Source organism: Natrix helvetica, assembly GCF_964273705.1.
Source record: "Natrix helvetica genome assembly, chromosome: Z".
NCBI classification, from domain to species: Eukaryota; Metazoa; Chordata; class Lepidosauria; order Squamata; family Natricidae; genus Natrix; species Natrix helvetica.
Genome location: NC_138554.1, coordinates 88058424 through 88085391, shown reverse-complemented (window position 1 = coordinate 88085391; position 26968 = coordinate 88058424). Strand labels below are relative to the sequence as shown.

At 43.8% G+C, this 26968-nt stretch overlaps 1 protein-coding gene across 8 annotated transcripts in view; it reads left to right on the top strand.

Moving 5' to 3' along the window:
• POMGNT2 (protein O-linked mannose N-acetylglucosaminyltransferase 2 (beta 1,4-)) overlaps positions 1-26968 on the top strand; it is a 223410-nt gene that overhangs the window by 169258 nt on the left and 27184 nt on the right. Inside the window, exons 1-2 of one of the 8 annotated variants that reach the window (XM_081970114.1) lie at positions 10870-11155; positions 21792-21862. The exons of 4 other annotated variants lie outside the window; for them this stretch is intronic. The gene's annotated coding sequence lies outside the window, so the exon portion shown is untranslated. Of the gene's footprint in view, positions 1-10869; positions 11361-21791; positions 21863-26968 lie in introns of those variants that run through there. 3 more of the 8 variants (XM_081970111.1, XM_081970112.1, XM_081970110.1) reach the window with 3 other exon arrangements.

The following is a 26968-nucleotide window of genomic DNA, read 5'->3' as shown; positions in this document are numbered from 1 at the left end:
ATTTTAAAAAAGGTTCTACCAATAATAATTTAAAATAAAACCATTTTAAAGTATTCCACACACAATGATTTAAAATAAAACCATTTTAAAGTATTCTACACACAATAATTTAAAATAAAACCAGTTAAAAGTATTCCACATACAGTAAATTAAAATAAAACCAGTTAAAAGTATTCCACACACAATAAATTAAAATAAACCATTTTTAAAAATTCTATACTCAGTACATTTAAAAGTATTGAGTACAGAATTTTTAAAAATGGTTTATTTTAATTTATTGTTGATAGAATCTTTTTAAGATTCTATCAACAATAAATTAAAATAAACCATTTTTAAAAATTCTATACTCAATACTTTTAAATAAAGCCATTTAAAAAAATTCCATACACAATAAATAAAATATTCTTTAAAAAAATTAAAATAAAAAAATAAAAAAACCTGGGTCACTTACCAGCAGGCAGAATCAGCAGCTCTCGGATGCGATGGATGCAGAAGGGAGCAGGCAGGCGACGAGGCACAAGTAAGCTGGACTGAAGGGACAACCGGGTCACCTAGGCCCGCCACCTGGCAGGCTTAGCCAGCCAGGCGAGGCTGGGGACTGGGAGGGGAAGGGGGATAGCAGGAAACCCCCTTTCAGCCACATGGTGTACGCCAGCTCGCAACTTTTGTGAGGGAAGGCCTTCACGAAAGCCATGGGCTAACATACGCTACCATCCTGCCGTCACCACCGCCACACCCCTTTCAGCCACACGGCATACACCAGCCTCCCGCTGCTGCTGCCACCCACCCTCTTTCAGCCACATGGCATATGCCAGCCCGTGGCTTTCACGAGGGAAGGCCTGAAAACCTTCCCTCATGAAAGCCGGGAGCTGGCATATGCTAGCCTCCAGCCGCTGCTGCTGCTGCCCACCCCCTTTCAGCCATGCAGTGTATGCCAGCTGCAACCCACGCGAAAGCCGCTGGCTGGCATATACTAGCTTCCCACAACCATGCCCCTTTCGGCCACACGGTGTATGCCAGCCTCACTTAGCTTTGTTAAGTGAGCTTCACCACATTTTACAAGTTGGCTATGCCACGCTCACAGAACTGGTAGGGAACATTTTTGGATTTCACCACTGCTCCGCGCACTCCTTTTTCAGCTTCTTTTTTAAATAAAGTTTTTTTTTAATTGTTACAAATTTTTTTTTAATAAACAAAGTGTTGCTGCAGCTTTCCCCTTTAACATCTTCTCATATTCATAGTTCATTTTACATCATATTTCCATATCCAATTTCAGCTATATTATTTCCTTTCCATATTTTCCATCTTAAGTTTAATTTCTTCTTATTACATAAACAATATCATTATTTGCCCCTTCAAAGTTAACCAAATTTATCATTTCATTTCCATCTGTTATTCTATTTTACTATAGGTAGCATATATCCTCAAATTCAATTTTTATATAATAAGCATTTCAGTTAGTTATCCACAATTAATAAGGTTAACATAGTTCCTCACATCTTAATTAGCTGCATACCATTAACAATGTTAACACATTTCATTTTATTCTACTGGTAAATTCTTTTCATTCCCTTCCTCCTTTTCTAACCATTTTCTCTTGGTCTCTCAGAGATTCCACTTCTTTTATGTTCTCTTCTTTCCATCCATTCACCTAGCTTCTTCTTTATCTTTTTTTTTATAATTTCTATATTTTTTTCTTCCCAGTCCTTTTTCTCCCTTTTAATTTTATTATTCTGGTGATTTTCCCAGTTTTTCCCCAATCTTTCCTCACTATTTCGTTCTTTACTGTTTATTTATTTTTCTTTTTTTGGGACCATTCTCCCTCTTGTGTGCCACTGTGAATCTCAGTGAAATCATCTAAATATTTTTTTTCAATCTCTTTCTTCCATGAGAGTCCCTTCGGGAGAGGGGGCGGTATATAAACGCTAATAAATAATAATAATAATAATAATAATAATAATAATAATAATAATAATAATAATAATAATAATGATATCTTCTTGTTCTTCATTTGAACCCTCTTTTACCCCCTTTTCTCCTCTTCCCTGATCTGAGTGCTCCCTCTGAATGTTTAGTTTTTTCTTACCATTTAATGTTTCATGTGCATTTTTTAACATATCAAGTAGTTCATCATACATCCAAAGTTCCATAATGCCTGTTTAACTAATTTAACAAATTTTTAAATTTTTAGTGCTATATCACATTTAATTAAAATTTAAAGTCCAGGAATTTTTCCCATTTTATTTCCAAGTTCTAAAGTCCAATTCCAATTTTATTCCAGTCCAATCCACATTAAGTATTTTATTTTATTTTATTTCTTTCCACAACTATAGTAAGTCAAATCCAAAACATTGTTGCAAAAACAGATACTCCTTAAAGGTTCCCACAGCTTCAAAGTATCTTTTGTTGTAATCAAGGTCAAATTCTGCAGCTTTCCTTTTTGTTCCTCCATTAAACCTTGTAGTATTATCTTCTCACCAGTAGATGGCTCTCTCTCCACAGTACACTCCAATCAGCTGGCTGTTAAAAGCTATCAAAATTCATTTTTTAATCCTCAAAAAAAGGAAAAAAAGAAGAAAAAGAAAGAAAAGAAACACCCCCCCCCCGAATTCTTTAGTTGTTTTTAGTATCTCCAACTTCAGTTTTAGAAAGAAAAATCTTTTAAGGTTTTTCCGTTTTGATCTCCGCTTTATCCTTCTTCCTCCATTAAAAATCCCGGCTGCCAAATAGCTGCTAATTCTGCTCCGGGTCTCTTTTTAGATCCAAATTTAAATTTCCTTGTTACCTTTGGGTTGGTCATTCTCTCACCCAAATCACTCTGTTCAGACACCGCTCCTGCTCAAACAGCTTGGTCTGGTTGCCCCGACTTTGAAGCAGTTGTTTGAATATGGCCACCGCTCCCACTACTGTTTTCTCTTGGTCGTCCAAGATGTCTCTCCTTCTTCCCTGTCTCTCCAGGATGGTTCCGATCTGAAGATCCCCTGAGAGCAGTTTGTCCGGTTGGGTTTTTGCAGAGATCATCAGAGCTCCGCTATTTCCCACCGGTCTCGTTGCAATGCTTCCGGCTTCTCCCCTTTTTTGGCTTCCATGCATCCCATTTTTGGCCTGTTCCAGGCTGCCTCTACCTATCCCTGCCACCTGGAATGGGCATAAATGGGACATGCAGAGGCTGAAAATGGGGTGCGTGGAGGCTGAAAATGGGGCTCACGAAGTGGTGATAGGTAGCAGCGGTGATGAGTGGCGATGGGTGGCGATGGCAGCGATGGATGGTGGTGATCCCCACAGCCTAAATAGCTGATAGGAGGTATTCCAAGAGGCAGATCCAATTGCCAATCAGCTGCTTGTGCTAAATCAGGCTGTGCTCAAGCTGACCAGGCTGTTTCCTGTTTGCTGCAAGGAGGCAAATTGCTAGGAGGCAGAGGCAGATTTTTTTTCTTTTCCTCCCCAAAAGCGACGTGCGTCTTATAGTCTAGAACATCTTATAGTCTAAAAAATGCAATACATCCCAGAGCTCTAAAGGATAATAGGTATGTATTTGTGTTACAACCCCTGGTATTTCCCTGGCTCAGCTGATAAGGAGGAGAGCCTGTGGCTTAGTGGCTAATACATCTGCCTAATATGTAATACAGCCCAGGTTCGAATCCCAGTAAGGGTATGGCTAGCTGATGAGAGCTAAATAGCTTGAAATAGATCTATACTAGTCTCCCTTTATTTATTTATCAGCACAAATACAACACAAATATAAAAAGGCAACATTAAAAATATGGTTTTCTGCCTGGATGGTCTCCTGCAGTGAGCCGATAGACAGAAAGGGGGAGTAGTGAGTTCCCTCCCATATTTGGGTATACCAGGGGTTGTAACACAAATACATACCTATTTCCCTGGCTCAGCTGACAAGAAGGAGAGCCTGTGGCTTAGTGGATAATACATCTGGGTATGGCTAGCTGATGGGAACTAAATAGCTTGAAATAGATCTATACTAGTCTCCCTTTATTTACTTATCAGCACAAATACAACACACACACACACACACACACACACACAATTTTCAGTAACACATATGTTGACACCACACTAATCCTCATGGCAGTATCCTGAGGCTCTGTTTTCTGCCCAGCACTCTTCAACATCTTCATCAATGATTTGGATGAGGGGACAGATGGGGAACTTATCAAATTTGCAGATGACACCAACCTGGCAGGAATAGCTAACACTCCAGAAGATAGGCTCAAGATACAGAAGGATATTGACAGACTGCAAAACTCTGCTCTATCTAACAAAATGAAATTAAATGGTGAGAAAAGTAAGGTTTTACACTTTGTAATGCCTTGGTTAGACCAAAATTAGAATACTGCATTCAGTTTTGGTGCCACAATATAAAAAAGATGTTGAGACTCTAGAAAGAAAGCTGAGAAAAGCAGCAAAGATGATTAGGGGACTGGAGGCTAAAATATATGAAGAATGATTGCAGGAATTGAATATGTCTAGTTTAATGAAAAAGACTAGGGGTGACATGATAGCAATGTTCCAATACCTAAGAGGCTGCCACAAAGAAGAGGGGGGCGGGGCCAACTTATTCTCCAAAGCACCTGAAGGCAGGACAAGAAACAATGGATGGGAACTAATCAAGGAGAGAACCCACCTAGAAGTAAGAAAAAATTTCATGACAGTTAGAATAATTAATCAATAGAGCAACTTGCTTCCAGAAGTTTTGAATGCTCCAAAACTGGAAGTTTTTAAGAGATTGGACAATCATTTGTCTGAAATTGTATAGAGTTTCCTGCCTGAGTAGGGGGTTGGACTAGAAGATCTCCAAGGTCCCTTCCAACTCTGTTATTCTGCTAAACTGTTTTGGATCTCAAAATCCAATTCAGATTTTCCTCTTAACTTCCCCCCCCCCCATCTTCCTCCTTTGCCAGCTGGATCCTCCATTTTGAATAGATAGTGATGTTTGAGTCCAGCATAAATCTACAGCATACGATTGACTCACCCAAACCAGAAGCTGTGTTAATTCTCTCAAAATCTATTTGGCAATTCTGTAGTCCATTTTTACTTTGCCAAAGTCAGCAAGGGGAACTACTATCAACATTTGCCTCACTGCTGCTCCTTCAGCTCCACATCCCCTCTGTCCTGTGAAGATGAAGCCCCTGTATTTCACTGCTGCCTTGCCAGTTCCACCCTAGATGGGAATGGTAGTGCCATCTGACCATTGTATTATTGTTAGTGACCCAAATTTTAATTGCTGTTGTTAGATAGGGCAATGAGAAAGCAGACCCCGGCTTAGCGCAACAACAGCTCTTTATTCAGACAGTCAAGTATGTACAATCCAGCAACTGTTTGGTCTGACAGCAACTCTTTTATAGGGAGCTGTCAGACCTCTTAGCCAATCAGATTAAACCTCTGTTCCCGCCGGAACAGAGGACCAGAGTGGAAACTCTGGTAGCTAGTGTTGATATTTAACACCCCTCCCCTCTTGGTTGGGATGTTCCTATTGGTCACATAGTCTTTGAGGTAAGCAGGTCTTTGTTTCGTTCTACCAGACCTGCGCAGTTCATTTGGAACCGATTCTTCAGGCAGGTCGGACGGGCATGTCTGCTCTCCAGCTGCGCTCTGTGGAACCTGCTGGAACTTACCACAGGCTGCGGTTGGAGTTCCCTGGATTTGCTCGCTTGGAGCTCACTGTGGGCCTGCAACAAACTCAGATAAGTTTTCCGGTACCCTCGGGTTTGAGCTGGCTGTGGAAGGAGTGAGCGCTTGCTCCTTTTGGGTAGGGCCTTGGCTGATTTGTTCCAGATTTTCGTCTGGTGTTCTAAGATTGGAGTGGGAGAGGCAACCACGAAGTTGGTCAACATGCCTCCTCCAATTCTACCATCCTCTAGCTCTAATAAATAAGAGCGAGGCCCGGTGATGCCTATCACCGTAGCAGGAATCCACAGAGTCCCCCCGGTGTAGTTGTGGGCGTATACTGAATCCCCTATGCTAAAGTTTCAAATCTTGTTTGTGGAGTCTGGGGGCGATGTGGCAGAGTAGTTTGGGTGTAGCTGGTCTAAGTGGGACCTTAGTCGGCGACCCATGAGAAGCTCAGAGGGGCTTCTCCCGGTGGTGGCACTTGCGTGATATGTTGGATTAGCAAATAGTGATCAACCCGTGTTTGCCAATCTCCCGAGTCCATTCTGGCGAGGGCCTCTTTAGTCGATCACACCATTCTCTCCGCCTGACCATTGGAAGCCGGATGGAATGGCGCGACCAGGGCATGCCTGATTCCCTAACTTGCTAAGTAGGTCCCAAATTGCATGGCCGTGAATTGGGGCCTGTTGTCAGAGACCAGGACGTCGGGCAGGCTGTGCGTGGAGAATAGTCTCCGTAGCACCTTGATGACCGCCTCTGCCATGGTGGAGGTCATCAGGGTTACCTCAAACCACTTCGAGTATGCGTCCACAACTACAAGGAATGTTTGGCCATGAATAGGGCCAGCGAAGTCAATGCGCACTCTAGACCAGGATGCTTGAGGGTGCTCCCACTCCTTAGCAGGCGCCTCTGGGAGAGCTGGCCTGGATTCCTGGCACGGAGTGCAGGTAGCCACCCATTCTTCTATCTCCCTGTCCATGTTAGGCCATCATACATAGCTCCTAGCCAAAGACTTCATCCTGACAATTCCAGGATGCCCCACATGTAACGCTTCCAATACTGCCTTGCGCAGTTTGTTTGGAACAACCACACAGTCCCCCCACAGTAACCAGCCTTTGATTACCAACAACTCATCACGTTTCGTAAAAAACATTTTAAATTTGGCCCCAACAGGCCCCTTGGGCACCCCCTCCACACTCAGTTCAAGATTTGCTTGATGGTGGAGTCCTTCGCAGAATGATGGGCAACGTCATTGGATGAGAGAGGTCCAGTGTCCAGGCAGTCAATAAGTAGGACCGGTGTCTCGGGTGTGGGGTCAGTGAGCAGATCAGGTAGGGGCCAGCGACTTAAAGCGTCTGCGTGTCCCAACGTGGAACCAGGGCGGTGGATCAGTTTGTAGGAGTAAGCAGCCAGGAAAACAGTCCACCTGGTCATGCACGGAGACAAAGATACTGGGGTAGGTTGGTCCCCAGCCAGTAGCCCCAACAATGGTTTGCGATCCATTCACAAGTTCGAAGTCTCGGCCGTAAAGGTACTCATGGAACCTTTTGTCTCCCACTACTGCAGCCAAAGCCTCTCGGTCCATTTGGCTGTAGTTTCTTTCAGCGGAAGATAAGGTTCGTGAGTAGAAAGCAATAAGGGCTTCCGTGCCATTGGGCATGCGGTGGCTGAGGACAGCACCGATGCCAAAAGGGAATGCGTCGCAAGTTAACACCAGCGGCAGGGTCTGGCTGTACTGGACCAGCAGGGAGTCAGCAGTCAGAAGGTGCTTGACCGCGGCAAATGTGGCGGCCTCGGCTCAGCCCCAGAACCGTTTGGCGTTCTTGGACAGGAGATGATGCAAAGGCTCAGCGACGGTTGCTTTCTGTTTGAGAAAGACGCTGTAGAAGTTAAGGAGCCCGAGGAATGCCTGTAGCTCGGCCTGATTGCGAGGTGTAGGGGCTTCCTGGATAGCTTTTACTTTTTGTGATGTCGGGTGAATCCCAGAGCCATCAATCATGTACCCCAGAAACTCAACCCTTGGCACGTTAATTTTACACTTTTCTTTTTTAAGCCGGAGGCCTTTTTCACGAATTCTGGTCAAAGCAGCCCTAACTCTTTTTAAAAGTTGCGCCTCGTTTGCAGCCAATACCAAGATGTCGTCGAAATAGGGAACGACTCCTGGTATCCCCTGCAAAAGCCATTCCATGATGCTTTGGAACAGTCCAGGGGCGATAACTCCAAATTGCAGGCGGTGGCATTTGAATGCACCCCTGTGTGTCACAATGGTTTGAGCCTCCGCTGTGGCGCCATCTACAGGCAACTGCTGGTATGCCTGTGCTATATCTAATTTTGCAAAAACTTTTCCTGGGCCTAGCGAATGTAGTAGGTGCTGTACAATGGGCACAGGCACTTTGTTGTAGTGTGTTGTTTATTGTGCATTTATAGTCCGCGCAGATGCAGACTGACCCATCTGGCTTGACTAGGGTCACTATAGGGGTCTCCCAGCGTGCATGGTCGACTGGCTCTAGGATCCCCTGTCTCACCAGTTTATCAATTTCCCTATCGATTTTAGGGCAGAGAGCGAAAGGTACTCTCCTGGGTTTGAGCCTGATAGGCGCTATGTTGGGGTCCAAGCTAAAAGAGATTGGAGTCCCCACATACTTACCGAGACTGGAGCCGAAGACGTCCTCGAATTCCTTAAAAATCGCCTTGGCGCCGCCGTCCTTTACGGAGTTGATTCCGGTTACTTCCAACCCTAGGGCTTCAAACCAATTGAGCCCCAGGAGGCTCTGTAGCCGTGCGCTGGCCATGGTCACAGGAAGTTTGGTGCTGATGTCTTTGAACTGCACACGGAAGGTGCCTTGGCCCACTATGGGGACTCGGTTCCCCTGGTAGTCTCGCAAACTGATGTCTGGGGTGCAAAGGTGCCATCTTTTCAGGCTCGGGATAGCCTGCTTCAGGGTCAACCAGGATATGATCGTTAGGGACGATCCAGTGTTGACTTCGAGCTTGCAGGGAGCGTCCTCAATGAGGACTGTGACCTTCAGCTTTTTGGCCACCTAGTGCAGACTTGACCTATCGTGGTTTGATAGATTTCCTTAGGTTCTCTCTCTGGGCGCCCTTGAGTTTTCCGCCAGGCCCCTGGGTTGGGCCTCTGTTGGCGGGTTGTATTGGATTTTGGCTGCCAAGTGGTGGCAGGGAGTTCGCTCTGGCACATTTTGGCAATGTGCCCCTTCTTGTCGCAACGCTGACAGGTCGCGTCTCAAAACTGACAGGTAGAGTGGGCATGGTCCCCTCCGCAGCTAGCGCTGGTTTTGTGCGGCTACTGCACATGCGGTAGCTGTCATCTTCTTCACTGTCAGAGGGTTCTTGTTCAGCGGCCTCGTGATGTACGCACATTTGCTTCTGCGTGGTTTGTGGCGAGTTGTGTTGGTGCTGTAATGCTTCCATGGACTTGTCTGCAGATTCGGATGCCCTGGCCTCATCAAGTGCGATCTGCAGAGACATATTTGATCTGGCTAGCAGACATCTCTGCAGGTTAATGTCCCGCACGCCGCAGATTAAGTGGTCTAAAATTTGGTCGTCCAGGTCACGGAATTCACAGTATGTTGCTGCTTTTCACAGTGCCGTGACATATTGTTTTATGGATTCTCCCTCCTGTTGATTTCGCACGTTGAATTAATGGGGGCGAACGTTTGGGTTTGGGCACATAGTGAGTTTTTAGAGTCTGTTGTAATGCCGCCCAAGGAACCACTTGGATCGGAGTTGGCTCTGACAAGTCCTTCACGGTTTCAAAGACCTCTCTGCCATAGTATCCCAGGAAGAGGTTCTTTTTGCGGGTGTCGGGGACGCCCATACGGTTGTTTGCCTCGAGGAAGCATTCGAACCGTAACATATACGATTCCCAGTGTTTGGCCACTGGGTCGTACGGAGTTGGTACGTGCATGGCCATTCTTGGATGAGGCGGTTCAAATTTGCCGCTCAAAATGGTAGCTCGATGCCGCGCTGAAGCTCCAGGCTGGATTTACTTGCTGGATGTCTCGTTGTTCGTTTCTTCGCCTATCTGCCTCTCAATCCCATCCTCGTTACCAGTCTTAGATAGGGGTTTGAAGTTTATTTAATTTAATAAATGAGAAGGCAGACTTAATGCAACAACAGCTCTTTATTCAGACAGTCAAGTATGTACAATCCAGCAACTGTTCGGTCTGACAGCAACCCTTTTATAGGGAGCTGTCAGATCTCTTAGCCAATCAGATTAAACCTCTGTTCCCGCCGGAACAGAGGACCAGAGTGGAAACTCTGGTAGCTAGTGTTGATATCTAACAGCTGTGGTAGCCTTGTCTGAACAGTGGGAGAGAAAACAGCCATTAAAATGGAATAAAATAAAGTGCTTCCTATTAGGAAACTAGGTGATTATGTATATGTATCAAAAACCAAACAAGCTGTGGGAGATGCGCTACTCAGCTATTAAAAAGTTAAGTTTCCCCCAGCTAAACGTCAAGATATCAGGGCCAAAAACTTCAGCAGTTAAAGGCTGACATTAATTTACTAGAAAGATGTTTAACTATCTGGTCACCACGGGAATATCTATGTATGCATACAAACAGTAGCTAATATAAGGCAGCATTTGAAGGCTCTGTTGGTTGCTCTTATTCATTTATTGAGCAACAGGCCTGAATGCTTTTTGATTTCCCCGCTGAAAAATATTCCAAAAGAGCAACATTCAGAATCAGCCCAACATCTTGTTGCTTGAGGATGACAGGATGATCTTCCCACGTTCCAGCAGATTGGCTGTTCCATCTTCCTTCAATTCCTGAGAAGGTACCATATGTCTCATCACATTTGTTTAGAAATATATATGGGACAACTTAGCGGTGAGTGAAACATTCATTTAAGAGAGTTTTTGTTTTAACTTAAAAACGTTGAGGAGGGAAAGATGAAATAGAAATAGCATATTTGAATTGATTACCCACTTCAGGGAACCCCATGGTTTTTAAGGCTTTCATATAAATACCGCATGCCTGAGAGATCTATACACATTGCTGATAAGAATTGACTCAGATTTTTAAAAGTATCTTGTTGGCTAATTGTTCAATTCTGCCTACCAAAAATAAGTTTAGTGGAATATATATTTGAAATTTACTCCTAGGTAAATTATTATAGCTCTATGGCCTGAAAAATTCTGCATGAAAATTTCCGATGTGCAAAAAAGAGAGACACCAATGGGCAGAAAGAAAACTACAACCCCCAGGATGCAACGTGGCAGCCATGCCGGGACCGAGCATGGGCATAGGTGGGTCCTGCCTGGGAACGGCGCCGGCCGAAGAGAAATGGTGATAAACAAGAGAGCGATTTAAACATACTCGCTCTCGCGTAAGGCAAAGAAGCAGCCGGAAGGAGGACCACTCTTCTAGTGATGCGGGCCACTGCCACTGCATCGACGCCGTGTGAAGCAAAGTTATGCGTCCCCAGTAGCGGGCGGAGAGCCTATTGCTGCAACAGCAGGGCGAGAACTACTGCAGTGTCCTAGGAAGCGCTGCAGGAGGTGAGGAGCTGGCTGGTCTGTAGAGGGCCGGTTCTTTTTGGGACGGAGACAGCAGCGGTTTCCGCTGAGAGACAAAAGGGATTGCTAGACAAACAGCACTTTTCCCGACTGCAGAGTACGCTTTTGAGACTCATATTCAGATGTGCAAAGAAAGGCAGCTTTTTTACTCCGCTATTATTATTTTGATGACATTCAAAGTCAGCGGGTGAGTGAAAAGACTTGCCTTCATTGCGAGTCCTTTTAATTCTTCTTGGCCTTATGTTCGCCCTAGGGGGACTTCCCCTCGGGATGAGTGGGGTTGGATGAGCGAGTGCTTTCACGAAGTGTCCCAGTTAACTAATGTCCTTACATGGAGATTTATTGTACTATAAGTTTGGGAGGTTGAAATTTATGCGTGATAATGATATTTGGAATTTTCTTTATAAGCAGAGCTTGGGGTAGGGTTGGATTTAATCGCAATCCCCCACCATATTCTCACAACCTTTGGAAAATGCCAGCGTTCAAAGCAAAGCTTTTTGAAAAGAGAAAGGAATTGCGGGACAGTTCCTTGAGGTTTCTTTGCTTCACTAAAACAAAAACACATCCGCCAGCACATTCAGAAATTAGTAACCAACTCTTTCTTGAGTGTATCACTCTATCCTTTCCCCGGGCGTTTCCAGATCTGTTGAATTGCATTTTACGTGCTTCCTAGCTATGGGTGGGCAATTACCGGTACCTGCAGTCAGTGTTCAGGTTCTGTAGTGCAGCGTTTTTAATATTAGAACTGATTTAAAATTTTACTATATTTGGATCCCATTGTATATTCACATAGATTCATAGTTGAGATTACCATATTAGATATCTTCAGACCTAATATTTACTAATTCAGTATATCTGGAAAATTGGTTCTACAAATGAACCTTAAAACTGTTACACATTATGTCACATACTGTGTTGTTGGATAAGATTTGTAAAGGATTCGAACATGAGTAATGTGTATAACGTGTGAGATAACCAATTAAGAGATGCAGTGTACTAAAATGTATTAATAATTACCGCATTAAAAACATGTGCTATGCCTGCACATTTTAAGCCATGCAGAAGTATCAGAAATATTACTTAGTTACTGGTGCTGATATATTTGGCAGTATATCCTACTGAAAGTAGATTTCAAAGGCAAAACAAACTTAACTGCTGTTTCCAGGGAGCAAATCTATGAACTTCAGAATTCCCAGTTTAGAATTCAGTTCAATAGAAACTAGTGAGTAAGTCTTAAACTGATTTCTTAATTTTTTATTTATTTCAGTGCAGTAATAGAAGAGGTAGGGAAGATCCAACATTCTTGTGCCCTTTTAAAAGAAAAAAACATGTACATTCCTCACATGTATATAATGTGTTCTATTAACTGGTATTCAGTTGATTTTGTAACATACACACTGCTGAATTCCACAGCCTACTTCAGGCAGGGTAACAACAGAAATTATAAGGTTAAAAACATGCCCCCCCCCCCCCCCGCCCGATTGTTGAGGAAAGCTACAAGTTGGATTTCTGGTTTGAAACTTAGGGATTTCTATTAAGATAAAATTAAGGTTTCCCCTGCCAATCATGTTTGACTCTACAGAGCGATGCTTATCTCGAGTTCACACCCAAAGAGCCAGCGTATTCTGAGGACACTTCTGTGGTCATATAGTCAGTATAATTATCACTGAAGGCACATGGAATGCTGTTACCTTCCCACTAAAATAGTATATATTCATTTACTTGCATGTCCATGCTTTCAAGCTGCTAGGTTGGTAGGAATTGGGGCAAGAAACAAGCTCACTCTTCATGTGGTACTTTGGTCTCGAACTGCCAGACAAGCCCAGTGTCCTCCTTTGTTTGAATTAGCAATAATAATAAATAATAAATTGTAATAAGGCTAACTCCAGCGATAATTTATTCCACGAAATATGTGTGCATCTACTTCATTGCTTCGATTTAGTAGTAACATTTTAGCATAGTAGTGTCTCAGACCCTGAAAGTGTTGCCCTTATGCCTCTCATGGGCCTCTTTGTGCCTAGGCATCCTTCTTTAGATATTTAACTCAGAAAAATCTTCCCAATACAAATGGACTGCTTTAAAATAATATTAACATCACCTGTTCTTGCCTAAACAACATAATTGATTTTATTGATCTCCTTTCCAACAGCAAGTCAGGAAATCAGCAACAATAAAGGGAACAAACTAGGGGAAGAAATATCGCCTTGTGCTTTGGTAATGTGGTGCGCCGGCGGTCTGCGGAGCTCGCAGCAGAGTTGGACAATGAGGAGGTTGGGGAGGAACATGGGCCAGTCCTGGAGTCTGGGGAAGGCTTGGACAAGGACTCTGCGTCGGAAGCAGAGAGGGGCCAGGGCCATCTGTGCTGCCTCCAGAATCGGACAGCAGTGAGGCAGAGGAACTGGCTCCCCCTGTTCCTATGCGCATGCACAGAGCTGCCAGAAGGCAAGAACAGTTAAAACAGAAGGGACGACTCCGGAGTAAGGTTTGGAGGTGATTGGCCCCTCCCATAGGATATAAAGGAAGAGCAAAGGCACACGAGCCTTTGCAGGAGGCAACTTAGTTCATGCTGGTCAGTTTACCTTCTGAAACTCCATTTGGACTCTTTGCTCCATGTGGTCTTGCCAAGGTAATTGCTAATTAAATCTTTGACAGCCTTTTCAAAGAAGATAAAGGTGGATGCTTATCAGCCTTATCCTGAAGGACTTTGGCAGCCTCCTACAGAACTCTTTCCAACTATTTGGGACTCATTACCGGCTGTGAATGAATATAATTCACACCGTTTGAAATAAAAAGAGGGTTTTTGGACCTAATCGTGTGCTTTTTATTGTATCCAGATGTGTAGCTCAGAATAGGTAAATGCTGAATGTGTTCAGAAGCAACTGCAGTATTGCAGTTAGGATAATATGGAAGAACAAAATTCATTTCCCTGGAGACTTTCAAACAAATGCTCTTGGTTTTCAGTGCCTTTTATGTTTTTATAGGAAAGACTGATATCTCAGTAAATACTGCTTATATAAGTCAAATCTATAATTGAAACTTGTTCAGTAGGAGGAAGATCAGGAGGAAAACAAAGATGCAATTTCATATTAAGATCTAGAATTGAGTCTTCAGAGTTTGCCAAAACAATTTTTCACATCATAGCTCATGCTTTGTATATTTACGTCTTATATAGTTTCTGATAAAAGTGGTTGCAGAAGAAATTAAGTTTATCTTATTATATTCTATGTATTTTCTAACATAGTGTTGGAAGTTTCCATAAGCTGGTGTCTTCCAGGCATGTATGGTCCAACTTTTCCAAAATGTTTGTTCCAATGTAGAGTTGGCTGCAACTTCTAAAAACTGTGTTCCTAGTGCCTCATAGTCCTGGTAGCAAACCTATGGCATGCATGCCAGAGGTGGTATGCAGAGCCCCCTCTGTGGGCATGCACGCCATTGCCCCAACCCAGCTCCATCGCATTTCTCTGTTGTGTTTCTTGCTGTTGTTTGCAGGGAAACAAAAGTTTGGAACTAAAAATAAAATTCACTCTATCAATTCCAAGTTGTCACGAAAGAAAAAGATATTGCGAAGTTGGAATTGACTGAGTGAACTTTTTCACTCGCAGGCTTCACAATGGGGGAGACGGGTCCCCTCCTCTTGAAGCCGATTACAACTCAGAGCCCTGTGTCGTTTCGGCTCATTCTGGCCTCCCAGATGTCAGTTGCTGTTCCTGCAGAGCTGCCTTTGTTGGGATGCCCTGCCTCTCCGCTAAGCAGCTGAGCTTGGCGCACTACTCCTGGGCTCATCAGCCTATGGACGTCAGATTCCCACCACCCAGCACCAGTTCAGGGGTGAGAGAGAGAGGGAAAGAGAGGGAGGGAAAGAGAGAGGGAGAGAAAGCGAGAAACAAGGGCAGAGTGGGGGGGAAGAGAGAGGGAGAGAGAGAAAGGGAAAAGAGAGAAATAGAGGCAGAGAGGGAGGGAGGGGAAGATGGGGGGAAGAGAGAGAGACACACACAGAGAGAAAGAGGGGAAAGAAACAGAAAGGGAGGGAGGGAAAGAGCGAGAGGGAGGAAAAGAGACAGGAGGGAAAGAGAAACGAGAAAGGGAGGGAAAGAAATACAGAGAGAAACAGAAAGAGGGAGAAAGAGGGAGGGAAAGAGAGAGAGGGAAGAAGGGGGAAAGAGAGAGGGGGAAAGGGAAAGAAAGAGAAAGGGAGGGAATGATATTACAAAAGTTTTTATTTTTTTATTGTTGCTAAACATAATATTTCAAAAGCAAGAAAAATGAAGGGGCATAAAAGTGTATATATTTTGTTTTTCTTAGAACAACTAGCTGAACTCTGCCTTGTTTATCATTATTTTAGGTAGTAAAACCTCAGTATTCAGGTTAAATTACCACGTTGGCACTTTGCAGTTTTGGGTTGCAGTTTGGGCACTCGGTCTCTAAAAGGTTCACCCTCACTGCCCTAGAGGGTTACCAATGCAAGTAGAGGTGCCTGAGCGAGGAACCAGTGTGGACCAACAGCCTCTTGTTTAAGAAGCCAGGAGAACCAGGATTCCAGTGACGCTTATGGGGGTAGTGCTACACTATATTTAGTGAAGAAACTGTTTTCTAACTTTCCAAGCTCACTTGCATTCAACCTTGACAAAGGAGAATTAAGGCCACTGCTCCTTACCTTGTAGTGAAGAGATATTGTTAGTTCTGATAGCTAACTCTTTTTATGTTGACCTCACTCCTGGCAGCTACTTTTTCCTGATATATAGGTAAGAGGAAAGCCATCCATTTCTCTGCTTAAAATGAGCAGAGGACTTTTAACAGGAAGCTTTCTTTTATCTTTGCTATTTTTGTGGACTGAATAATGCCTTTTACTACCCCTTAGTTTAAAGAAATAACATTTAGCATACTTACTGATATGGGGAGATTATTCTCACATCCTCTATTATACAACTTGCTGCAGATATCTCATTGTATTGTATTTTGATGGCCCGTTCAAAAAGTTTTCACAAGTGTACACCACATTTTTTCCTCTAGTTTTTTCCTCTATTGCTGTTGTCAGGGTAATATTTCAGTAGAGAAGTAAATTATTGATGACAGATGAATTTTCTTTAAACCAGGCAAAAAGGAAAGACAAACAAAGTTCAAAGAAAGGTGTTGAAGAGGTGTTTGCATAACAAAAATGTAGAGCCATTTTGTTTCTGCATACCAATACCTTAGTTTTCCCAATTGTGAAATGTTTGAGTGCTAAGACTTATTTGTTGTTTTAACTTACCACTGCAGTTCTGATTAGAAAGTCATTATTATTTTAGAGCAATGTTGACTTCAAAGGGAGGATCAAGCAGGTGATTTCTTCAGTTAAAACCAGTAAGTTATTTCCAGATTAAAACTAGTTCAATTAAATCTCAGCAAGATCAAAAAGCCAAGTCAATGATAATTAATCCCATGGGTTTTGCTTGGATCCAAATTCAGCTAACTTAATCTGATCCAGTCCACTGAATTTTAATTAAGTGTTTTTATATGCTATGCTTCACTTAGGATCAGGTTTTCTATTTGAAGAATACATTGCCAATGCTCCTCCGAAGAGGTTCAAATTTATGCCTTATTGAAAAATGCATTTGCACTTGATTTCTCCAGCCTGCAGGCCCTGATGACATGAAACTATGTGGTGGCACTTGCCAATCTTTCCCACTCATATTAGAGAATGAGAATTGATCATATTCAGTGTCAGATCTTTGTTGCTTTTATCTTGAATTGCTACTTCTTTATTGTGCGAGAAATAAAAACGCCAGAAGTAGTCCTGCACATTCCAGTTTTCAATATGGTTCTGTAGCTATGGGTCTTCTTTGCTAACTTTTCAGACTCCTTGCTTCATATGACCTGAAATGAAATCTGATGTAAAACCTTGACAGTTGTGCATTGACTGGGTGGTGAAGGGGTCCATGACCGGGAGGCCGAAGGGGTCCATTAGTTCACGGAATAGAGACTAGTGCAGTAGCCACTCTGAGTGGTCCACTGAAGCTCTGCTGAGCCAGCCTGCCTGCACGTTGGTCACCCTGGGGATGTGCTCTGCCATGATGGATAAAAGGTCTCTCTGCCCAGAGACCCAGTCGCTTGGCCTCTTGCATGAAGGACCTGGAATGGGTCCCCACTGATGGTTGATGTGGGCTTTGGCGGCTACGTTGTCCATCAGTATTAGAAGGTGTTTGCCAGAGACTATCCCTTGGAACTGGTGTAGGGCCAGGTAAATCTCCCGCAGTTCCAGCCAGTTGATACTATAAGCCTATTCTGGCTGGGACCAATGCCCCTGGGTTATCTGTTTCTGAAAATGGGCCCCTCAACCAACTAGGCTGGTGTCCGTGGTGACCGTCAGTCTCTCGGGTTCCCTGAAGAGGCTGTCTCTAGAGATGGCTGAGGACATCTACCAATGGAGAGATTGAAGGACGTCTGCTGGAACACATACCTTGGCTGATGAATTGCTCCTGCTTGCTTTCTGAAAAGGCAAAAGAAACCATTGAAGATCCCTGGCATGCAGACATGCCCAGGAAATGATGGAGATGCAGGACACCATCTTCCCTAACCCTAACCATCTGGCAATGTTGAATGGGGATATGGAGATAAGCCTCCATCAGATCAATGGATGAAAAGAAGTCGCCCTCCCTGACATCCCCCAGAATGATTTGAAGTCAGTGCATCTTGAACCGCCTGTATACAAGATGGCGATTCAGCCTCTTAAGGTCCAGAATAGCTCTCTCCACACACACACACACACACACACACACACACACACACACACACACACATCTCACCCCCCCGAGGCCTTGGGAATTACAAAGAGGATAGAATAGAATCCCTGCCCCTGTTGGCCCTCTGGGACTGGTTGAATTGCATGGATGTCTAGCAGACATCCATTTATTGCCGACTCCATGAGGCCCCTCTTATCCGGTGATGTGGACACAGGACAATGGATGAAGAATGTTGGGGGTGTGGAAAAGAGTTCCAGAGAAAGACCTGATCTCACTGTCTCTTGAAGGCATTGGATGTAATTTCCTCCCATCAGTCAGCAAAATGGGAGGATTGGAGGTGCAGTTACTTGGGGCGGTGAAAGTAATAACCTCCTCCTCCACGAAAGGGCCACTTTGACAGTCTACCTCTGGTTATCCTGTCAGGATACTGCCTCTGCCTGGGGTTGTAGTTTCCTTGGCCCTGGGAAAAACCTGCACTTGCTTCCATAATCTGAAGCAAGTGCAGGCCGTATTCCGTAGTCAGTGGGAATACGGAGATGGCTGAAAGGACCATCTGGATAGAGGCTGCAGGATCTTTCTGTTATCTCTGGATTCAATGAGGTGGGGTTCTAGGGTTTCGCCAAACAAGTGTTGCCCTTGGGGCTGAGACTAGTCGCCATTTGTGGTGGGCATCCACCTGCCAGTGATGTAGCCATAGCATGCTGCAGGCCGCTATAGCTGATCCCATGGCCTTTGACACGAAGCAAGCCACGTTAAGTGTGGTGTCTGCAGAAAACTAGACCGCAGCCATGAGCTTGCCGATGTCCTGCTGTAATCGTAAATCCGCTGCTGGGATCCTCTCCTGCAGTTGTCTTAGCCAAAGCAATGAAGTATGATTAAAAAATGAAGCTGTCATAGATGCCGAGACTGCCCTTGCAGCTGCTTGGTGTGTTTTCTGCAGCGTTTGCTCTATCCTCCTGTCCTCTGGCTTAAGGGTCTCCTCCAATTCCCCTGGCATGGAGGATGATGGCTGCAAGGCCGCCACAGGAGCATCCACAGTTAGTATCTGTAGAACCCAAGCCAGGTCAGGGTCCACGTTGTAGAATCTCCTGTCAGTTGTTGATAAGTTTGGCCCTTTTACAGGGAGATGTCCACTGCCTCTGTACGACATCGACAAATATCTTGGGTGTGGGAATGACCTCTGACTGTGCCGTAGGTTCCTTAAAGAGCGGATCAGTTGGGCTCAGACTCAGGAGCAGAAAAATTGGCTCCAAGCCAGTGGTGGGTTGCAAATCCCGTTCCAACCGGTACAGTTGGAACGGGGCTGGCAGCATCCTCATGGAGGTGCGCAGCATGCGCATGCATTCAAACACTTCTGCAATGCTCTGTGATGCTCCACCTGCTCTGCGAACCATTGTGCAGGCACTGTACGCACCATGCGCCAGCGCAAAAGCCTTTAAACTCCAGTAAGGCGCTCAGGCGGGTGGGTGGGCCCTCCAGAGCACCGTACCGGAATGGTATCTGGTGTTCCGGGCTGGCTCTGGTATGCCCATACCGGGGCATACCGCCTGCAACCCACCACTGCTCCAAGCCGAGCTGTGTTTTTGGCCTTAAAGAGGAGTGATTTGAATAGTCCAGGTTTAAAAAGGCCCATGAAGGTGGTCTGGTCAGGGTAATCCACTCGTCATCTGACATGTCAATATCTCTCTGGCCTTCCTCATCTGATTGTAGAGACTGAGGTAGGCTCCTGTAGAATGGGGCAAGAGAGCGTGGTTCAGGAAAGGAAGGCAGCTCTTGCTGGCCCTTGTGGGATGATGGTTGTCCCTGTCCCCTCATGATTGCTGACAACTGTGATGAAGCCTGCCTGCAATGCTGAAGTCCAGCCTGAATGCCCTGTCTGATGGTTAAGGTTTTATGGCTTGCATGCTGACTGGCTCTACTGGCCCTGCTTCCATTGCTGATTGTAGGCCAGCTGAGGTGGGAGTAAAGTTGGCCTCAGGCACCATTGTTGGCCACTGTAAATGCAGCTAAAAAGTCTCTGCAGCCCCTTGTGAGTCTGATATTGGGCCCCTTAGGCCAGCTCTGCTTATGGGCAATAAGAAATTGGTTGGAGAAAATTGTTCTTTAGCTCCCCCTGGGGATAGAGTTAGGGAAGGCCATCTGCTAGTGCTGCTTGTCTCTCCCCTGTCTGAAGTAAGGGCACTTCTGGCACTTATCATTGGCACCAATAGATAATTGCCACATCTCCTGTAAAAATGCACGCTCAGGCAGCAAAGGCAAAAGCTAGTTAAATGGCATTACTAAGTGGGGCACTGATCTGTGGCTGTGACTAGGTCTAGCTGTCAAGGGTGAATGGAGTGCGAGACTCCTGTGGCCATGCCACCCACCAAACCAATCTACAAGTGAAGGGCAAAGCTTCTGAAGCCTGCAAGCAGCTCTTTTTAAACGTCGGGTGAAGGGCGAGGCTTCTGGCTGTGGCGCTAAGCTTTGCTGAATTCCATTGATCTTAAGGCTTCTGAAGCCTGCTCAAGCTATCGGATCGACTCCTTACAGCCTTGCCCAGGCCATTTCAGCTATGGTGCCATGTCAGAAGTGACAGTTGGAAAATGGTGTGAGTCTCTGAAGCTTATAGAAACTAACCGAGCCAAAGCTCTGTCTCCGAAGGAGGCACCACAATTCTACCACACTGCTGGGAGTCCACAGTGCTTATTCATATTTTTAAAAGTCCATTGGTAGAATTAATGATAGTCAATCCAGGAATTCCAAGAAGGAGGGAATTTTGACCCGTCTGTCCAAGCTGACTACTGAGTCAAAAAGTTGGGAAACCCCTGCAACAGAAGAGTGACTTAGCAGCTTTGACAGACTCAGTCCAATCAGTTTGCAGAGAGGTCAACCCATTCCTGGATGCTATTTCCACCCAGATGGAGAAAAATCTGTTCTCCAAATTTTACTTTGTGTGGGTTGATTATTTACTGAAAAATATAAATGTATTTTTAATGTTTATGTTTATTCAGGAAACTTGTAATCCCTTTTGATAGAACTCCAGGATGGTTTATGATAAAATTTGATAAAAACCACAATTTAACTCAAGTAGTTGTGAATGAGGCCATACAAGTTTGCAATGGAACGAAAAGTTTTTTTATTGATTTCTATTTTTAATTTTTTTTTAAACTAGAAGCTTTTATTTTATTCTTTTACTATGTTGAAATTCTTTAAATATTTTGAATACTTTTGTTCTTGCTACTTGATTTGATGTTATTATTATTCCTACCTGTATTTATTATACACAGAGCGGGAAGTGTTGCAGTAGCAAGGGGCAGGGTTGCTGAGTAACCATGCTATGACAGAATAACATGAAGGATTTGGGGGTATTGGGATTCCTGGGTATATCATGCAATATGAATGAGGGAGCCCAGTTCCCCCATTCATAATCATCTCATTCTCTAATCCCACGAAATAAGCAGAGGAACTTTGTAAATACCTAAATAATGCTTCTAGAGAGTCTGTTAATGAATAGGTAATGATAGTGTTGGAAGTTTTGTGTGGGAAACACAATAGATAAAAGAAATAATGGTAGGAAGGGAGTCCTAACTCCTAATACAGCATAATGGAGATTTCGTATCCAACACAGTTTTTGTATCACAGGATATGCTGCATGCAATAAATAAGTACGACATATCTGGCTTCTAGGCCATGTCAAGGGTTTTTTCTAAGGCAAAGTTCCAAATTGTGATCCATAGAACCAGGATATGACTCAAAAATCCATAATCTGTTGCTGTTCACATAGATCTGTGAATTTATGATAGCTCCATTAGCTCATCAGCCAAATTGATTTTTGCAATATATTGTAAAATTAAAAGTGAAAAGTACACAAAAATCTGTAACTTAGAGTGGACTTTTCCAATACCTCTGTTTTCTAGGTTTATCAGCTCTTAGAATTTCCAGCTAGCATGACCACTGCTGATAATTTTGAGAATTGGCATGAACCCAGGTTAGACAAATTTAATGTATGGTATAGTTCTGATTGACAGCCAGTTGTTTGTAGGAGTTAGTGAAAAATATGTAAGCCAGCTCTTCTGTTTCCAGTAATGAGCTACCAACAGTTTTCTTGCTGCACATACAAGTCCTTACCTCTACATCTCTCACCTCATCACTTACCCTAATATAAATAGGCAATTACTGTAAGAGTTTTCTGAAATATACTTTAATTGGAAAGTTTCATTGATTCAATTAAACCAGCCTCGTCCAATCAAGCATTTTCCAGGCATGTTAAGATTCCTAGCAGTATTGCCAAATTCTGGTTTGCCAAAGAAATTACCTTAAGGTGATTTCAGGATTTTAATTATGTTATGCACGAGATCATTTTGAGAGGCGAAAATATAGTTCAACCATATTTTATTTAATGATAGTAGCACAGCAACCCAATCCTGTTTCCCAAGCAATAGGCTAGTAGCTTGATAGTTCTGTGACTACATTTGAAAATAAAATTTGGAACTGCATTGAGGGAGTGTTTCTGCTTTTTCAACCAACCTAAAGCAGTGTTATTAGTATTCTGTTATATTCTCTAAACTGCTTAATATAATATGGCAGTTTCATCTCATGCTTTTTGTCCCAGAGGCTTTAGTTATGAATAAAGTTAAACAAATAAGACAATAAACCTTTCAAATACATTTGGCTGCAGAACCAGTCCTGATGAGTATACAGACATTCCCTCACCCAGCCTGCAATTTTCTGGACTGTAAATTGCTGCATATGGATGCCTAATAGATGCAGAGATGCTCACTCCCAAATGGTTTTGAGGTCTCTTTTCATCATATGTAGTGATTGTGCTGATTCCAAGAAGTAAATTTTATGTTCCTTTTTACATCTTACCCACTAGTAGCCATTTCTGCATTCTGTGTCTCTGACCCAATCTTCATTCCAGTGATGTAAGGTGGAAGTGACACTTTTGTGCATTTAGATATCAAGCTGCTGCTTCACTTGCAAATGGGGACAAGGCGTATTTCAGCAAATAACTGGTCCATTGTATTGCTGGCCTCATTTTTATATAATCATTTTTAAATATAAGTTTAAAATCAGCATTGTTTTCCAGGGCGCTGCTCTGGAGAGTCGAAGCAAGGGTTAAATACAGCCAATCTGCCCAGAACTGAATTGAAACTTTAAACCACGCCTCTGGTGCTGATTATCTTCAGGTTTTTTTCAATTCAGCTAGCCCAGTGGACGCGCCTCGAGTTTCTCTTCAATTCTAGATAGATTGCTTGGACTCTCAATTCTATTACTGAAAGGAAAAGATCATGTTCTTTACTTTGGAGCAGGTTTGGTGAGAGAAATTTACTTAAAATCCCAAATTGACTTCTCTCTCACCACTTGGTCCTCTCGGTGTCCCGAACTTGCACGGGCCCCGCAGGGTCACAGACAGCTGTCGGGGAAGCGCGTGGGTCGGACTGCCGACGCCAGTGCTGGCGCAGCAACCCTGCTGCGGGAGGGAATCCCCGCTGAGAGCTCCATTGTCGTCGTCCGTGCTTTTTACAAGCCAGTGTTCGGAATGGCCCCTCAGGGCTCTCCTAAGCATTAGCGGCAACTTTAAAACGTCTGGAGAAGCGGCAGGGAGTTCCGACCTCCATTTGGAGCCGCCTGTTTTGTTTTCGATTTTGATTTCGATTTAACCGCATGCCGCAGCTGTTAAAGCCTGACTCATAGCAGGAGTCATGTGGAGATCTCATTGACCGGTCAGACCGGCGATCTGGGCCCCTAGCCTTTCAGACTGAAGCAGCAAGTGCTTGTGGTCGCCTGGATCACAACCCTTAACTTCCTGCAGGCGCTGGGAGCTGGATTTGCTCGCGCCATAACCCTGCCTGGCTGAATCTCTTCCTGCAACCTTCTGTGTCTATTCCTGAGCATTTTGGCTTGCGGTGGGCTACTGTGAGGTGGTGAGTGGAGGTGGTTCCCTACTTGTCTCATTTAAGGCCCTTTATTAACGCCATAGCAGATCAGACCCCAGAAAACCCTGAACCAATTGGGGTTTCCTCCAGAGCCTTTGCTAGGCAGGCTAGCAAGGTTGCCAGGGAGGCCATCAGAGGCAACAAACCTTATTTCAAACCCGGGCCTAAGCAGGGATCGGGGCAGGATAAGGACGTCATACGCCATCAGAAGGCCCTAGAAAAACAATTTTCCAAGGCCCAGCAACAGGCCCAAGCTTCCCAGTTGGTGGACTCTCAGGAATCCTCCGGAGAGGTTGCCCTTGCCCAGGCTCAACCTATCTCCAATAGCGAGGGGGAAGGCCAGGAATTCTCGCCCAGGGCTTCTTTGGCCATGGCAGTTTCACCAGGCCCCTCGATGGCGGATCAGGCCGACCTCTTTGCCTGTCCTTCGGACCTGGAGGAGGGGCCAGCCCCTGTGGGGCCCTTGGCACCGCAACTTCCACCCCCCAGGCCCGGCCCCAGGCTTCGCCCAGTCAAGGACCAGGGGCCCAACCTTTCAGCGGAAATGCAAGAGGTCATCAACAGGGCTATTTTCCAGGGCATTGAAGCAGGCATGCAACAGAGAGGCAAACGCACTCGCAAGACCCACCATCTGTTGTGTCATCAAGAGGATTAGTGGATCGGCTTGCAAGTGAAAACAGCGGTGAGCATTGGCAGAAAAGGAAGATTGCAGAGAAGGATGGGCAAAGCAGTGAATCTCTAGAGATTGGGCGAGAGCCCTACAAAAGAGCGCCAACATAGCAGAGGCGAGAGCAGCAAGAGCAGCTTTTAGAGGCAAAAGACCAGCCCGAAGGGAAATAACTGATGTAAGTGAGCGATTGGGAGGGAAGACAACAAGAAAGAGCACGAACTGACTCTAAGACATCCAGACTCAAGTGGAGAAAAAGAAATTGAGAGGGAGGACTTGAAGAACTGTGGTATGCTTGGGGGCGGCGGTTTGCAGACAGTAGTTAGGAAAAAGAAGAGGACAGAAAAATGGAAGGGGAAGAGGCTGATGCAACAGCTGTGCCGAAACTACCTAAAACTGCTTAGAACAAAAGAGCGTGGACAGTTTTGCAAAGACTGAACAGAAAAGTAATTTAACCGAGAACTTTAAAAAAATAGTAAAAGAAAAGGTACTGAATGAATTGACTGTGTTAATAGTTTGGTGAAATACTTATTGGAAGATATAGAATTTAAACAATTAAATTACAATTATATATAATATTTATAATATCTATTAACATGCATTTGTATCTGTATTAACATGCATTCATTTACATTTATAAATAAGTTAGTGGAAGTTGGTGGATACATACATACATACATACATACATACATACATACATACGTGTGTGTTATAAATGCCTAAATAATTGCACTTTTAAGATACAGCATTTTTGGTAAAAATAAGTATTGAGGTTTCCTCTCTCTGTCTTACTCTTTCTTTGTTTTCTCTTTCTTTCTTATTATTACTTGTTTTATATATAGATAGATTTTCACGTGTGTAGGTATGCTGGTCTTGTGTATTCGGGTCTTTTCCCATGTAAGATTGAGATTGTCTTGGCAACGTTTCAGCGAGGTCTCACTCGCCATCTTCAGCCGAGTGAGACCTCGATGAAACATTGCCAAGACAATCTCAATCTTACACAGGAAAAGACCCACATACAACTCACACTCTCTCTCTCTCTCTCTCTCCAAAGACGTACATACATACATACATACATACATACATACATACATACATACATACATGCACGTCTTTGGTTGTTCGGGTTTTCTCCCGCGTAGAATTGGAAGTATCTTCATGACGTTTCGATGAAGTCTCATTCATCATCTTCAGGTTAGTGCTTCCGGCTTGGTGCTTCCAGGAGCAATGTGAGATCTCAGCCGGAAGCACCAGCCTGAAGATGATGAATGAGACTTCATCGAAACGTTGTGAAGATACTTCCAATTCTACGCGGGAGAAAACCCGAACAACCAAAGACGTACATACAAACATCTGCGAAAACCTCAGAAAACACACACACACACACACACACACACACACACACACACACATATATATATATATATATATGTTTGTGTACACACACACACACACACACACACACACAAAATATAGATGACGAATATCACAACAACATTATTGAAAGCCCGAAAAAAGACAAATGTAAATCCAGCGATAACGGTAGCGACTGTCTCTCCAGCATCCCAAAGGTCAACAGAAAGAATGGCTACAATGGAGAAATGAAATACAGTCGAATATCCAAAATGTGCAGGCAATACTGCTAGCCATTCAAGAAACTATGATCAAGTTTCAATAGACAATGACTAAAAATCACAGTGAATTGAAAACAGAGATGAGTGAAATGAAAACAGAGATGAGTGAAATGAAAACTGAAGTTAAAAATGATATACAGAAATTAGACAATAAAATGGGAATAATACAACAAACACTGGAAAAAAATGAACAAATAAAAGTGATAGAAAAAAGAACAGAACAACCAGAGAAGAAACTAGAGCTAGTTGAACAGCAGATGAAAACATCGAACAAAGACTTAGGAGACTCCCTCATCCATCTGGATCGTGCAGCATGTTATCTCCTATTCCAGAACGTAACAGAGACAAAAGAGGAAGATCTACAAATGATAATGGCAGGAATAATAGCAGATATGTTACAAAGAGACAAGCATGAGATCCTAAATGAATTGGACGATGTATACAGAGTAAGCACTAATTATGCCAGAAGACACCAGTTGCCTAGAGAAGTACACATTAGATTCATGAGGAAAAATATAGAATGAGGAAAAATATAGAATAACAAGAGATGAACCAATGGTGTACAAAGGAAAGGAGATACAAACCCTGAAACAAATTCCGTGAAGAGTGAGGGAGCAACGCAGAGACTACCAATTTTTGGCAACACAACTGGTTAAATGAGATTTACAAGGTTAAACAAGATGGTTGGTATCTGAAGGGATGCTGGTAATTTAGCAGGGGAAAAGGATTAAAGTTGATAATCTGGAGAAGGCACAGGATTTATATGAGCAACTACTAGGCCCAGAAGAGGAACAGAGCAGTAAAGAGGAGTTAGAATCTAGAAGCCAGGAAGAATGACAACAGGGAATAAAAGA